General features: G+C 48.9%; 1 protein-coding gene across 2 annotated transcripts in view; it reads right to left on the reverse strand.

The window, feature by feature from the left end:
• Positions 1-15,419, reverse strand: part of MGMT (O-6-methylguanine-DNA methyltransferase) — a 258,758-nt gene that overhangs the window by 158,478 nt on the left and 84,861 nt on the right. The window lies entirely within an intron of this gene.

Here is a 15,419-nt window from a genome sequence, read left to right on the forward strand (position 1 = left end):
TGGCTGTCCAGAGGCAGTCAGGGCGGAGGACAGCTAGGGCATTCACTCTGCAGGGACAGACCCACAGTGTACCTCAAAGCTGGGGCTGATCTTCCCAAGTAACCAGCACCCTCTGGATGAGGCCAGTCGCTGACCACACATACAGGCTGGAGGGGTGGGAACAGGTTGGGGAGGCTGAAGTACGAAGAGAGGTGTTTGTTTCTGGGTTAGGAAGCCGACAAAGCAGCTGGGATTATCCCTTTTCTAGGTTTCTAAAATTGAAATACCCCCGACCCCTGCTGCTACAGAGCCAGGGGATCCAGGCCCAAACTTTGGTGACTTGGAAAGACAGCACCATTTGTAACAGTTACATGTCGCCTGCTAGGCACAGAGAGATGGCCCTTCCCAGGTATTGATCCCTTTGATGATGGATTGCTCACTGGATACTTGGTCTCGCTGCCCCAAACAGGGACCCTGCCGCAGCCTCTGTGCTCCAAGAGGGCCTGCTGGCTCGTACATATGCACAGACTCTGCGCGCTCCTCAAAGCAGCGTGACAGCCCGGAGCAGAGCTCGGGAACACGGGCTTCCTGGAGCCTCTGAAAGACTCCAAGCCCTCCCAGAGCACCTGGACCACTGCAGGCCTTCGGCAGGATCCAGCAAACGAGCACAGCGGTGAGAGAGACAGCAACCCCTATGAAGCCACATGACACTTCAGTAACTCCAGAGCACAAGGGTTTCTCGATGGCATCCAAATCATCTCCAGAGAATGCAAACTGAAACCAACTGAAGAAACAAAAAGAACAAGGAAATCCTTAGGAACTTATTTTCTACACTGGGGATATTTCCAGCATAGCTTATATTTCCGTAGTTCAGTTTTGAGCTACTGTTTGTGTGCTGTCTTTTGCTTGCCTTTCTAACACTACAGCGGTTAAAAGCATGTTACTTCCTCTTTATAAATGGGAAATGGACAGGGGTGCCCAGGATGTGGCCCCTTGAAATCTTTTCCATGGGTGGTGAGGCCCCCAGCACTTGATACATCCTGGTCTCTCGCCCAGCACAGAGTGCGTAAGGGTGCAGTGTACAAGAAGCACCCCACCCCACCCCAACACCCAGCTGTCCAAGTGCTGGCTGCAGCCTGTGTCACAAAAACAGAGGTAACACAGAAATACAACCAACTTCCCCCGTCTCCTGTCCTCAAAGCCTAGGATGGTTGAGACCCTCCCCTATATAGGTGTGGGTCACCTGAATGGCATGATGGTGATCCTACCTTCACACTCACTGGTGTAAAGCCGGGAACAAGGGCAAAGTCAGTGACGGGACGTATCTATATTGCATGCAAGTACGAGGTGCCTACTGTATGCACATGGGGAAACTTGGGGCCATGAGAGACATGAGGGCGTGATCTTCGTCCTTACAGAACTCACAGGTGGCCAAGACATAACGTTGCCATCTTCTTCTGCATGGCAGTTGGGTCACCACAGATAGGAGCATGGGATCACTCACACAGCAGTAGTAAGTGGCACACAGGCTGGGCAGGCCATAAGGCTTCTCCCACACACCCCAGGCTGGTAGTGCCCACTCGCTGAGCCTCTCCACACCTGGTCTCTCATTCTCGAGGGACCTGGCACCAGCTTCTCCAGGTAATGGTCTCATTCCTTTGTGTACCTCTCAAGGTGGAATTTGTCTACCTCTTCAATCTGGGCTGGTGACCAGGCTTGGCCAGTGTCATCTCTGCCATATCCCACTGACCAAGCCTGGTCACCAGCCCAGCCCAGATTGAAGAGGTAGACAAATTCCACCTTGAGAGGTGCACAAAGGAATCGATAGGACAGGCTGGAAATTTGTCCTTAGAACTGCTTGCAAGGCTGACTCTTGGCTGAGACCTTGCCACTTGGGTTTTGGGAGGATCATTACTGCTCCCTGGTAAGAGAAGCTCCCATGACACGGGGCTGATGTTGAGAGCCGTGGTCCTGGGAGCCTGAGCTGCAGTGTGAGCTGCACAGAGGTGTCCACCTGACCTCCATGTGTACACGCCCCACGAGCTGGGTCTGCGAGCTCCCTGGCAGGCCCACTGCATGCAGGCTGCCACCTCCTGCCACTGGAGGAGCTCAGCGTGCCCTGTGTGCCCCCGGCAGAGCACCACAGCAGCTTACACCTGAGGTCCCCTGGATTTGCCCCTGCACCTCTTCCCTTGGCAGATGTGGCTGTGTGTCCTCTTGTGACAAGTCACAGCTGTGGGTAGAACTGTGTGTTTCTTCTTCCAGAATCCTCAAAAGTGCGAGTAAATCATGGGATATCTGACTCAGAGGGCAGACCAAAAAAAATCCGACTGCCAAGGGTACTAAACCTGCTTTGTCCACACCTACCCCAAGGCCGTGCTGGGCTGCACCTGAGATGGAGGCAGAAGAAGGGAGCAGGGTAAGGACCAGAGGGTGGAAGCGTCCTCATGGCCAGGAACAGGAGGGGCTTGCGGGTGCTGAGGGAGAGCTGGGCAGCTCCACCACACTTGCTCAGGCCCAGAGAGGGCAGGTCACTCTGTGAGCAAAGAATGGGGCAGCAGCTCTGCACACGCCTCTTTACCAGGTGGACAGCCCATACAGCCAAGCCCCCAGAATCCCGCCAAGCCAGTGCTTCCACACAGCTGTGGGAGCTGCCTTCCCCTTGCATTCCCAGTACGCCAACACCAAGACGTTGGCAGCTCTCACCCCCAGCACTGAGGAAGGAAGAACAACGCAGAGTCCAGTGGCCCAGGCTCTAACGCCACTCCCCCCTCAGCCCTGGAGAGCTGGTGCTGCAGGTGGGCAGGTGGGAGCCAGCTAATCCCCAAAGAGGGCTGTAATTGCTGACCTGGGACAGACCTCAACCTGTGTTCCTCGTCTGGGTGGGGTCACGCTAACCTCAATGTACACCTGAGCCCAGATCCTACTGAAGAAGCACCAGGCACTCTGGACAGTGAGGGATTGCAGGGTGGTGACATTTCAATGCTCTGCACCACAAAATGAACTACTGCAAGTAACAGTTGATTATCAAAATATCTTAGGATCTCCCATTAGGGCTGTGAATGCGTGGGGAGGTGAGAAGGGCTTGCTTGCTACTGTACCCACGTTCAGCTTTCCTGGGTGGAGACAGAAGTTCACAGGCTGGTTGGTAAGGAATTTATACCACTCTGCGTGCACGTACCTGGCATAGGTGGGGCTTACCCACCGCATAATTAGCAACATGTCTCTCACAGCCAAAGCAACTAGAAATTATAGTCGAGCCTAACGACCTCTAAATTTCAATATTTTACATTCATTTTCAATATATTTTTCTTTCAGCCACAAGACAGGAACAGTTGAAACATACAGTAGTGAATTCATCATTCAACAAGATATATTACAACACTCATCAGAAAGGCTGAGGGGTCCATGCACCAATATTACATTTTTCTAACATATCTACTGCATATTATTCAAAGTGATGCTTTCATAGCCTTGTAGATCAGTTAAGAGGGTAGATTGTGTCTTTGACTATTTTTTTTACTGTCTTTTACCTGTCAGTAGCTCAAGGTACCTATAAGTCTTTAAATTGCACATGTACAAAGAAATTACACCACGTTGCGTAAGGTCTCAGCTGCCCTGTTGCCTACCTGCACCTGCCCACGTCACCTCTGCACCAGGCTGACCTCGAGCCACTACCCAGTCTCACCATGCTCAGGTGCACAAGGCCCAGACAGAAGCCATGTATCTCATGGCAGAGGGGGCAGGTCGCATGGATGGCCTTGGACAGGGCCCGCTTTTTGTGTGGAAGTGTTCAGTGGTTGGGGAAAGACAAGGTGGCCTGGAGGGTGTGTGGGTGCCTATGTATGGCGACACCCCTACACCCTGCTGTGTTAGGGACCCCGAGGGCAGTGGCCAGAGGTGGGTGCTGGGAGGCCCGTCCAGCAGCTAGGAGGCAAGACAGGACTCCAGCTGGGTCTGCCCAGAGCACAGCCAGAAGGCCACCTAGGTGGGCAGGGTGAGGCACTGCCGTGCCCCTCACCAGGCCACCACGTCCACCCTCAGTCATTACAGCACTGCCTAACTGCCACCCAAACCTGCCCCATCCATGGTGTCCCCGCTTCTGGCCATGTTCAGAGACAGAAGGCACAGCAAGGGCAGACCAAGGGTCCTGCCTTCACCTCTGCTGGACATGCCGCTCACAGACATGAGTGGAAAAGTTCTCGGTTATTGGGCATTTAAAGCCATTAAACCAGTACATTCCCCAAAGCACGGGATGATTCATCCTCACAATGATCAAACTGAGGCCCTGTAAGAACCAGAGGGGCTTGTGAATCAAAGATTCAATCATGTTCCGGGTAATTTTAAAGTTAAGTGTATTTAATTGTATTGCAGCACTCCAAAAGTTAGCAAGCCATGAATGACAGAGCGGCTCTCCCCCAACCGCCCGCCCGGCCTGACCTTGCCTTGGAGGGGGAAGGCGAAGGCCTGGTCACAAAGCAGAGTTCCACATCCTCACACTGCATCCAAGCCTTCTCATTTTTTAAAAATGAATTTCCACAACAAAACATAGAACTGTAAAATACGACCTCTTGCAATGGTGAAGAATAATTTTTGAAGAAATAAAACTATGAAGTAGATGAAAACAGGGCACTAAAGGTGGTAGCTGAAGTTACCACACTGCCAGTGGAGAGCCACCCCCCACCAGAGAAACCAGGGAAGGGGGCCTGGCTTGGGACACCCACAAGATCTGATTCTCCCACACAGGGCCTAAGTGGCCGGCAATGCAGCCTGTATGTCGTGAACCCTGGCAACTCTAGCATACGCTCACCTGCACCCCAGGCACTCGGAGCGCACACGGCACAGGGCGCACCTGAATACAGATGCCCTTCAACTTACGGTGTGATGTTGTCCTGCTAAACCCACTGTAAATTGAAGGCGTCCAGGGGGAAGTATGTTTCCCGCACCTGGTCTGGCACGCGTCGCAGCTCAGCTTGCCCTGCCTCCCAGTGTGCTCAGAGGACTCACGTTAGCCAAATCATCTAACACAAAGTCTATCTTAGAACAGCATCGACTCTCCCACGTAATTACTGAGCACCCTACAGAAAGTGAAACAGAGTGGACAAGTAGGCACTCGGAGCAGTTCCCACCGGATGCATGTTGCTTCTCCACCACCACAGAGCTGGAGAGAGACTCTGGACCACCGTGAGTCTGGCTCTCCGTGAGTCTGGCTCTCTGAGGATGGAGCAATGAGTCAAGTTGTACTCTGCACCCACCACGTGCTAGCTCAGTGCCTGGGCTCTCATTCATTCCTCCCTAAATACCGCAAGCATGCTATTAAAGTCACTTTTACAAAGAGACTTAGGAAGGATGGCACAGCCAGGTCCAGGGCATGTGGCTGACAAGCAGCAGTCAGGGCTAGCTTGGCCCCGAGGTCATGTACTCAGTTCCCACATGTGCTCTGTTCTGGCCAGAGCCACTGCCACCAAGCAAGGCTCACAAAGCAGACCCAATTCCATCGGCAATGGGAAAAGCAAGCGCCTACAGCTGCTGTCAGAAAAATTAACACCCAGTCTGGCTGACCCTCACACCTGCTTTCAAGATTAAGAATTTTACGTCTCTCACAAAAATGTCCATCACATTTAATGTGGTTATTTCAGGAAGTTCTGTCTCTTTATTAGCAGAGGACAAGAAGCAAACTACGTAACCAGCCACATTACACACCAGGAAACCAGGGCTGTGCTCACCCATCATAATCAGGTGGCCACAGAATCACACACGGGGACCCAGGTGGAGATGGTGCAGGGCCAGCCGACTGTGGACGGCACTCCCAAACAAATACAACATGGAATTCTCCCCCCCACCTCTATATCAGGAGACTTTCAAGATGCTTAAAACTTAAGCTATAGGGTTCAGAGGGGAATGGTGACAGAGTGTTTTGAAGGATTTTGGTCATGAATGGTATATAATTTTTTACAACAAGTCTTGCTCTGGTCATAAACTACTTTATTCACCCACACCATCGCGAGTCAGCACGGAGCGTGCTGCAGCCGCAGCCCGGCACTGCCCCACGGCACTCTGCCCTTACCTGTGCGCTGAGCTGCTCCTACCACACTTGGCTCTTTTTAAATTTTGTTAGAGGTTCCATATTATACAGCTCATTGCAAGTGTTCTTAACTCTTAGACAATGACTCTGGAGTCAACAGCACAGCTAATGAAGTATAACACTTTAACAACAAATCATTTACAAGTCCTGGGTGCCACGCAGCTAATGGAGGGAGTTTTTAATCATAGGCAAATGCAATCATTTATGTTAAGCAGCCCATGGACCTGGTCACTGTAGCACAAACAGCCATTAAGCAAAAATTATGGCAATAAGGGAATGCAACATTGCAGACGTAGCAGTTTGGGCTGCTTGTAGACTCTGATAAACTTGGTCTTAGTAAAACTGAACTGGATCCTCTCTGTGTATAATTATGCTTGAGGGTCGACGCCATGTCCTCGCAGAGAACTGGCATGTCGGCTATCACATGACAGACAAGATACCTCTTTGGTATCGAAATTGATAAAATTGTTAGGATAGCAACGTGTGGCAAATTGTTTGACTTCTCTGAGCCGTTTCTGTGCCTGAATTAGTGTGGCCACAGTGGAGAGCAGTGGGACAGGCGAGGAGCAGGGACAGACTGGCCGGTTCTGCACCCTCATTTAGCATCTGAGGCACAACAGGCTGCTTCTGGCCTCCTGCCTCACCTCCTGCACCTGACCCAGCAGACACCGAGGGCCTTCCCAGCACGGCCCCACCCGGCCCCACCCTCTTACCATCAGGTAATAAGGTCACTGTGAGGCAACTGAGGAACAGGAGGTCGTCAGAGGGAGAACCACAGCATCCCACGCTCCAGAATCTCGGAAAACACTAAGGCAACAACTGAGGGCAACGTTAAAGGACTGTGGCATGTCCCCCTCTGATGTGACCCTGTTGGATGGAAAGGGACAGGAAAAAACCCTGCTCTTTACAGACGTCAGCTCTGTAGGAAATCCTGACTCGGTGCCGTCTGCGCTGGTCTGGTGTTCAGATGCTTCAGTGAAATGCAGTAGCCGCAGCAAAGACAAAGAAAACCTGGAAACAGACTTTAGCTCCAACAATATTGTGCTTTAATGGCTGAATGAAAATAATCTGTCAAGAGGCCACAATAAAAGATGTTCAGCTGATGAATGTGTCACCCGTTAACTGCTTAATAATTTATGTGTTTGTATTGAACTTTAACACTGAGTTGGCAGGACACATAAAATACTCAGATAATTTAATGTGAAATGTCTGACTAAGTTCTTTGTACACAGTAGGCACACTGCCATGGCAATAAATAGAAAAGAACAATAGAGGATCACAGTGGGCATGGGTTTTTTTTTGTAGAGCAAGGTCAAGGTGCATCAGTTAAACCATTAATACAGAGTACAAAAGAGACCTAAGGAAACCTTACCAACATTTGTAGATGACACATATAGGAAACGTCCCTTCATCTGCTTGAAAATATGTTACCACCTTGAGCTGCAGCAATATGATGCCATGTAGCTGTGTCTGCTTTCATGATAATTTACCTATTAAAATTAACAGGTGATTTTCCTATTTCAAAATAGGCATCAATTTTCACAAAATTTTCTGTATCATACTTCAGATTGCAAAGGTAAAGAAATTCCTTGAGTTATCTCAACATGTAGTTAAATAATCCTTGTTTTTATATAAAAACTTGCACATCAGGCCCTGGAACCTTACGTTGCAAGGTTCACCGGTGTTGGTCAAGAACGCCCACTGCTCTCCTATCAGGATGATTAATGAAGGCACCTTTTTCACAGAATGTCAGAGTCTGCCTTTTTAACAACTGACCTTTCATAGAATACTACTGAACTCATAATTCCACTTTTGTTCAGTTTCTTATTAGTGGAGTTAAAATTAATACTTATGGGAATGATAGCTAAGGTGATGCACAGTAAATCTCAGAGCACGCCAGCCTCCCATGCTGACTGTCCACGGAGCAGCACCTGACCTGTCGGCTTCCTCAGCATAAGCATTCTGCTAAAACTCTGTGTCCTTTAAAAAGACAAATTAGGGCAGTCTGTAGACCTCTTTTGAGAACAAAGATGTATATTTTGAGAAAGATTTTAAAAGTTTGCAGTTTTTTTTTTTTAGAAAGACCTAATAAAATTGCTAATTTCAATCATAAATTTAAAAAATTTACTCTTATTCAGTTTTCTGAAACATTCCTGATGACTAAGATGATATATAGCACAACAGACTCTATAGCCCACATCCATCTCTTAGAAGTGACAATTTAATAACCCATCAAGGCAACACAATATGCCAAGACCACTTACCTTACAGTAGGATCACACGGTAAGAAAAAAAAGAAAAAGGATCAGCGGCTAATACCTCAAGAAATCTCCCCTAAAATAGTAAAAAATGATTAGGAGAGTGGAGTTAGAACAGGGGTTTCTCCTAATTATCACTGGGAATAGCAAATTACTTAAGGACTCAATTTTTTCCACCATGCCAGCTATTTCCATACTCCGGCATACCTAATTTCTGTAAATCCCTCAAGGGTCCAAACTAGTTTGAGCTCCAGAGGTCTTAGGGGATTGCAGGGCAAAGTCAGAAGGCTACAGCGCGTGGTGATTCATCCTTATTACTGTTCTGGGCACAGGCATCCTGGAGAACCCCGAAAAGGCCATGTGCAGGTGGGTGCACAGCCCGCACTGACCCCACAGGTCACAGTGTGTTCAGCACCCTTGGGATCAGGGAAGGCACTCACCTGAGGAAGGTTAAAGATTCAGGTAAGCAAGAAAATACCTGAGGGCAAACAAAGATGCCACCTTCCGAACCTGTAGGAACAGTGTCCGAGGAGATGCAAATATCCTCAGAGAGCCGGGGCTTTGCCACACTGCTGCACAGAGGCTGGCAGAAGGCCAAGACCGCTGATATGTGGTGATATACACAGGGTGATGTACATGGTGAGTCCTAAATGCCAAGTCCGATTACTGTCACCACCACCAGTATGGGAAGGAAATGAGGGTAACGGCAGCCCAGAGAAGGCACGTTCCTGGGAAGGGTGTCATGCACCGCAACAAAAGTGAGGCAGTTGAAAGACAAAGAGAAAAGATTCCAGATCCGCTCCATTTTCACAAAAGAATGAAATGAACCCCATGAAACCAGCCATGGAGGGGCACGCGCGCCTCACCCTCAGCCAGCGCCGGCAGCAGCAACGAAACCAACTCGGATTTTCACAGGGAACTCACAATAACCCAACAAAGAGCTGTGACACCATTTCCAATCTCCAGGAAGAAGTCCAGGAGGGAGAAAGCTATTGCCTCCATTTGAAAAGGGGAAACGGGAAATTAGCTAACTCAGATGAAAACGGCCTTTCTCTCCACCCACCCACCCACCCCCTGCCCTCGGCAGCCCGGTCCATGACATCATGAGGCTGGATGTCACCTGGTGGGCCAGGGCCTCGCTCTGCACCGCTCATAATAGACAAAAACACCCTGGAGAAAGGCTGTAGACAGCAATATTCTTCACTTCTGCAAAGATAAATTCAGGAAGGAAAACACTCACAAATCTTCCTATTTGCATTCTGTGATGTTTCCACTAAGCTCATGGCTCATCATACTATTAAATTTACTCAAAATGAGCAATATTTCAATGAGGATTTCCTAGAAAAGACCACTGTCAATTTCATCACAGCCTATTAACCAAGGTGATATACATTTATATCTGACCATTTGTCAACAATGGATAGCTTTCAATTTTAAGAAGACTCTGAAGCCGAGGCCGGACAATATTCCCATCGTGTTCACGCCTGACCCAGGCCCACGCGGGAAGCCTGCCTCCTCAGCCACGTGTGGGGGTTCAGCACGGCAGGACAGAGGCAGACCACACAGCCTCTTCCTACAGTGCCTGCAGAGGGAATCAGGGATACCTGCCTGAATTTTACACAGAACAAAGACCACCCACCCAACCCGCCACCTGGTGCAGTATCTATAGACTAATGTTGGAATGTGGGCTCTGTTCAAATACATAGATTACGTCAGTCCTTCTAAAAAGTTGAGAACAAACCCGAGCATTCTCTCTCCAAATCTAATAATTTACTCCTGAGAACAAGTTGTAGAGGGAATTCTCAGCTTACAGAGGCTACGTCCCATCATTACAATGCGGAAACATTATAATGCATATCTATCAGAAATCCTGCAACCAACTTCTCCAATTATCAGCAAAACACTCTATAAACAAAGTCCAGACTTCTGCATAACCTAAATAACTTAAAGTGAAAATTCCCTAAAGTTAATGTTTACTAAATTCATTAGTGTGTATATTGGTATAGTTCAAGGGTCTAGGACAGTATCAGAGACAAATCATAATTTATTTCTATCTTATCTGGGTAACAAGAATCATGAGTGATTCTTATTTCCTGTACTTTTCTGTATTTGCTAGAATAAGCATAAATTCCACAAATGACAGTATCCCCAGCTCTTTACCTACAGGTTGCTCATGGCTGTGCATCAGGCCACAGGTGTTCAGAGGAGGGCAGGCTGCGGCCCATGAGGCCCACCAGTTATTCCCATCCCCCTCACAGCAGTGAGCTACCACTCAGCCCCGGCGTCTTCCCCTCACTGTCACAAAGCGGTTGCCTCAGCCCCCAGACTCACATCGACCCTGCTCAGAGAGACTGGGGAGCAAGGGGTGTCTCCCTTACACTGCTCCTTTCCAAGGAGCAAACCTGCGGCCCTACACTTCCCCCACAGCCCTCTGCAGGGAGGCTGGGAAAGCCCACACGTGCACTTAACCTCTGCAGTGGAAACAGGGAGCCCCGAGGGAGACTTTGGAGCCAGAAGCAATGAGATCCAGGGCCTCCCTTTTGTGAAAGCCTCCCTAGGGCTCAGATTGGAGCTGCCCCAATCATTATTTTGTGTATTTCCACGGTGCTCTCACCATACCTCCTGATCATTCACCAACATTTCTGTCTCCCTCAACAGAGCTCCCTAAGAACAGGTTGTGCCTCCCTCAGCCCATCACCTCCCCAGACTGAGCACAGAAGGCTCAGTCAGTCCTCACTGTAGTCCTACTCTTAATTCATGCTTTTGTTGGAACTTATTTAATAAAAGCACCACGTGCCCCACAAGTCTGTACGCACAAGGTAAAGAGACGAGACCCCAGCTCAAAAGATGCCAGGGATGGTGCACTGGCAGCATCAGCCTCACCTGCGGAAAGCACCTGCCAGGGGACATTTCTATGAGTCTCCTTTCACCCAAACGAACAAAAGTGACATGGAAACCTGACTTTATGAAAATGATACATTGATCTCACTTTACTTCGGCATAATATAATATTACTAATCCTAATAATTTTAGCGCTAGAAATCATACCAGTCTCCCAAAGAATGAGTCCTTGACCCAAAATATCTGAGGATATTAAACTGAGAAGTGATCTACTGATGCAAATCATTACATCTATTTGCATTTGCTTACTGAACCCTGTCGCAGAAATTAAACTCCACACAGTGGGGAAGCCGTGGGTGCGTGGTGAGGAGGAGACGGCACGGTGGATCCAAGCTCTGTGTCATTAATTTCCCACTTTCCCTCATTAACAAGTAAAATGTTTTTACTGCTTGAAAAGTTTTAATAAATAGAAAAAAGCAGGGCCGCTGACATAGTTTTTCATGTAATATACAAGGGCTTTTAATATTTTTACATACATTAAGGAAAAGGCTAGGAAAATATTAAAAGGCTACATACATGTGGAAAAACAAAAAGGGCAGCCCAGGGAAGGACCGAGCACTTTACTTCCACACCTTCGCAGCTGGCATCTCTGCCCGGTCCCCCATGGACATCAGCAGAGGGCGACTGTGGGTAACCTGGTCCCTCTAGCCTCTCCCCTGCACTGGGGGCCCCAGACTGACCAGGCCACACACTCACCACCCAGCGTCCTCCATGAAAATAACCTGATTGATCAACACCAGGACAGAGAAACCGGCATAGTCCTCAAAGTGAAATCACCTGCTCACGGGAACAAGCACTTAATTTAGCTGAAGACTCAAAGTTTACTGAAGATCAATACATAACCATTAGGCTTTGAAAGCCACAAACCCTCATTTTGCCTCTCCCTGGCAGTCCTGCCCATCTCTGGTGCAGGAGCCTCCCCTGCCGGTAGAGATGCCCTGCACCTCCACCCCTCACACTCCGCACCACTTCACCTCTTGGGACGACACCTGTGGTCCCCAAAGGCCTGGGGGAGCACGTCTGTACCAAGAGCTACCACCCACCTGCACACCTCATGAGGGTCCCTACAGCAGCCCCAGCCACTGGAACCTCCCCCTAGCCCATGTGGGTCACAGGTGCTCACCTCAGGGGACAAGTGTCACAGCTTGCCTCGTATGTGGCTTCTTTCACACAGGGGCCCCTAGGCTGGTCAATGTCCTTAAGCCATTTGCTGACACATAACCACAGGTCAAAGCTGTCCTTAAGTTCCTGTCCTAGTCTTCTGAGCACCAAACTTCTGACAGCTATTCTCAAGGACAGGGCCTGACCCCACAACTCAACAAAGCCTGCCCCATCCTAGGCCACTCTGAGGACAGGCCACATCCTGACCACTGCAGCTCTGTCCAGAGCACTCGGCTGTGTCCATCAGAGACCTTGTGCTGGTCTGAAATTTTGGTTTTGATGACTGTAGTCTAGTCAGAGAACCCAGAGCAGAGACATGGAAACGTCAATACCAATAAGACCACCTCAGACGTCTATGGAAATTTAAAAAAAAAGTCAGTGGGCAATAACGATCCTTGGAACTATGAAAAAACAGCTAAATATCAAGAGCCACCCAAACCCGCCTTGAGTCGTCAGGTAGGGTGGAGCCCCCAGCGGGGTAGCAGTAGGTGCCAGGGCCTCTTCCCTAAACGCCCTGGCTTGGAGACCCCCCCCCCCGGGGTTCTTCTCCATCTGCCTCCTTCCCCAACACTCTCTAGCAAAGTCCCAGAGGAGATGGTGACGACATGACCCACCACCCTTTACGTGCTCGTTAATCCAAACCTGGGCCTCTCTTTCTTCAGCACCTGTGTCAGCTGCACCGGGGTCCTGTCTGTACTAGGGATTGTCCCCACATCTGTGTAAGACTGCAGAGAAGTGCAAAGTTCCTTCCCACCCAGCAAAGTCTGTCCACATGGGCTCTGCAGCTGCCCAGCAGCCCTGACGTCCCGGTAGGGAAGAGGCTGGGGAGGGGATGGTTCTAGCCCTGGGTCTGGGCACGCTCCTCCCTGTGAGAAGGGGCCCAAGTGTGCTGGCCGACAGAGAAGAATGGTGGGGTTGGGGCTGGGCCTGGGGAGGATAAGGGGGTTGTCAGTGTTCACTGACACTGACAGTGAACTGCTTATATTTTAAATTCACTGGGTTTAGGTCTGGGGAAGATGAGGAAGGGCCTACAGAAGTCTGCTGGGGACAGCTGTACAGCGTGGACACTCTGAAATGGCAGTGTGCTCTGCACACAGTGTGGTGAAGGTGGAGAATCTTGTTGGGTATAATTTAACAAAGGATGCAGTGGGGTCAAAAACAACAATTACAGAGGCACAGAGAAGCTTCTCCCGCTCCCCTAGCTGTTCGGTGTGGGAAACCGCCTAGCAAACAAACAGCAGGCCTGGCCCTATCTCTGGACTAAGGGACAACTTCTAATGTATCAGAGGTATCAGGTGAATAAACTGAAAATGGATTTTAGAAAAGGAAAAAATATTACACAAATTTTAGTTTTGTCAATCCAAACAGGCCCCCTAATGCCTTGGGCTGAGCACAGCAGACGCCCTGAGAAATGGACCTCTCCTCTGGGCTCCTTACAGCAGCTGTGATTCTTTTAAATATACCACCAAAGTCATACTTTAGAGATAAAATTTTTTGTCAGACTGTTTAACCGGCAGAATGGCTTAAGTTTGCAAACACAGATGACGTTTCATGCAAGTAAACTTCCTTAATTTCCTTAAACACTATTTGTCAAAGAGAAAAAGAAAAAAGACTCCTATTAACATGTCATATGCTAAAGTACCTTTAAGACTTTGTAATAATAGACGCAGATGGGGTCCCACCTTAAGAAAATTTTATTGCTTATATTTTAAATTCAGGAACTTCATAAATCCTGAACATGCTTCTGGCCTTCAGATAGCCTAAAAATGCAACTATAAAGTTGTTTGTCAATTTCTCCTCCAGAAGGCAATTTAGTGTTGACGGTATTATGTCTACAGCATATGGATCCTCAGGCAATAAAAATCTGGAGACCTCTTGAAAACTCAGATGCAAAAACTAGAGGGTATCACATGATTAATTATCCCTTTAATAAGAGATTCCAGGAGATAGCCTGATAAAAGTCAGGGAGGGAAGGCTGTAGACCTGGGGAAGAAAGGAATGAAACGGATGGACGAGTGAGAGGCAGAAACCCTGTCCTGGTACCGGCAGTTTGCCCAGCTGACGCGGCAGTCCTGGGGGGGACAGCCAGGGACATGAGATGACGTCAACATACCACCAGGATGACACTGTACTCCCTTCCTTCCACAGGTCTGCCAAACTTAATAAATTCTAATAAATCACCAGCTATGGATCAGGGCATCAATGACAGAAATGCCAAAACAGCGTGACATCCAGAGCCCGAGGTCACAACCCGACTGCTTCTTGGGGCTCCTGAGTCCAGCCTCTGTTGTGGGCATGGTCAGGACTAGAGGAAGTCGCTGGCTGCCCCAGGGCTCTTGGCCTCCACCCACAGGTCTCCTGGTCTCCTCACCTTAATAGTCCTGGCACTTGTGTTCATGCCGAATCTGTCCCCAAGAGCTAGCGGTGGGACTGGCTCCTGCCCTCTGTCCCCACAACCCAGGGACAAAGCAGAAACGTAGGCTATCTGCAGGACCGTCACACACAAGGGCTTTCAGTACCACTTCCCATGAGAAATGTGTCACAGTCTCAAAATATTATTTCCAATAAAAGTTTTGTTTACCTAGAGAAGATTTAAACACACCGAAAACTTTGAAGGAAATAAGTGGCCCGGTTCTTTTTAATAAAAGCAGTGCTGGGCTACACAATAACTCTTCCTAACAGCCATTGGACTGGACGAAATAAAGATCAGGAAGCTTCCTGTTTTTCCACATGACTTTTAAAAAGAAAAGCCTCTTTTAGAGGAGGTTACTTTGGGGTATCTGTAGCAATTCAGGAGAAGAACAATCTCTTTTGCCCTAATTTATATGTAGTATGTGGTAGAAGGAATGAAGTAGGACAAATTTCTAGAATGCCCCCAGAACCCACACAGACACACAGATTCCCCCCCCCACAGACACACAGATTCCCCCCCCCACAGACACACAGATTCACACACACACACACACACACACACACACACACACCATCATGGAGGGCTGCAGCTTTAAGTGCAAAGAGAGCTCTCAGTTAGATTT

This window comes from Otolemur garnettii, unplaced genomic scaffold, assembly GCF_000181295.1.
Source record: "Otolemur garnettii isolate 467f Iridium unplaced genomic scaffold, OtoGar3 scaffold00075, whole genome shotgun sequence".
In the NCBI taxonomy this organism is placed as follows: domain Eukaryota; kingdom Metazoa; phylum Chordata; class Mammalia; order Primates; family Galagidae; genus Otolemur; species Otolemur garnettii.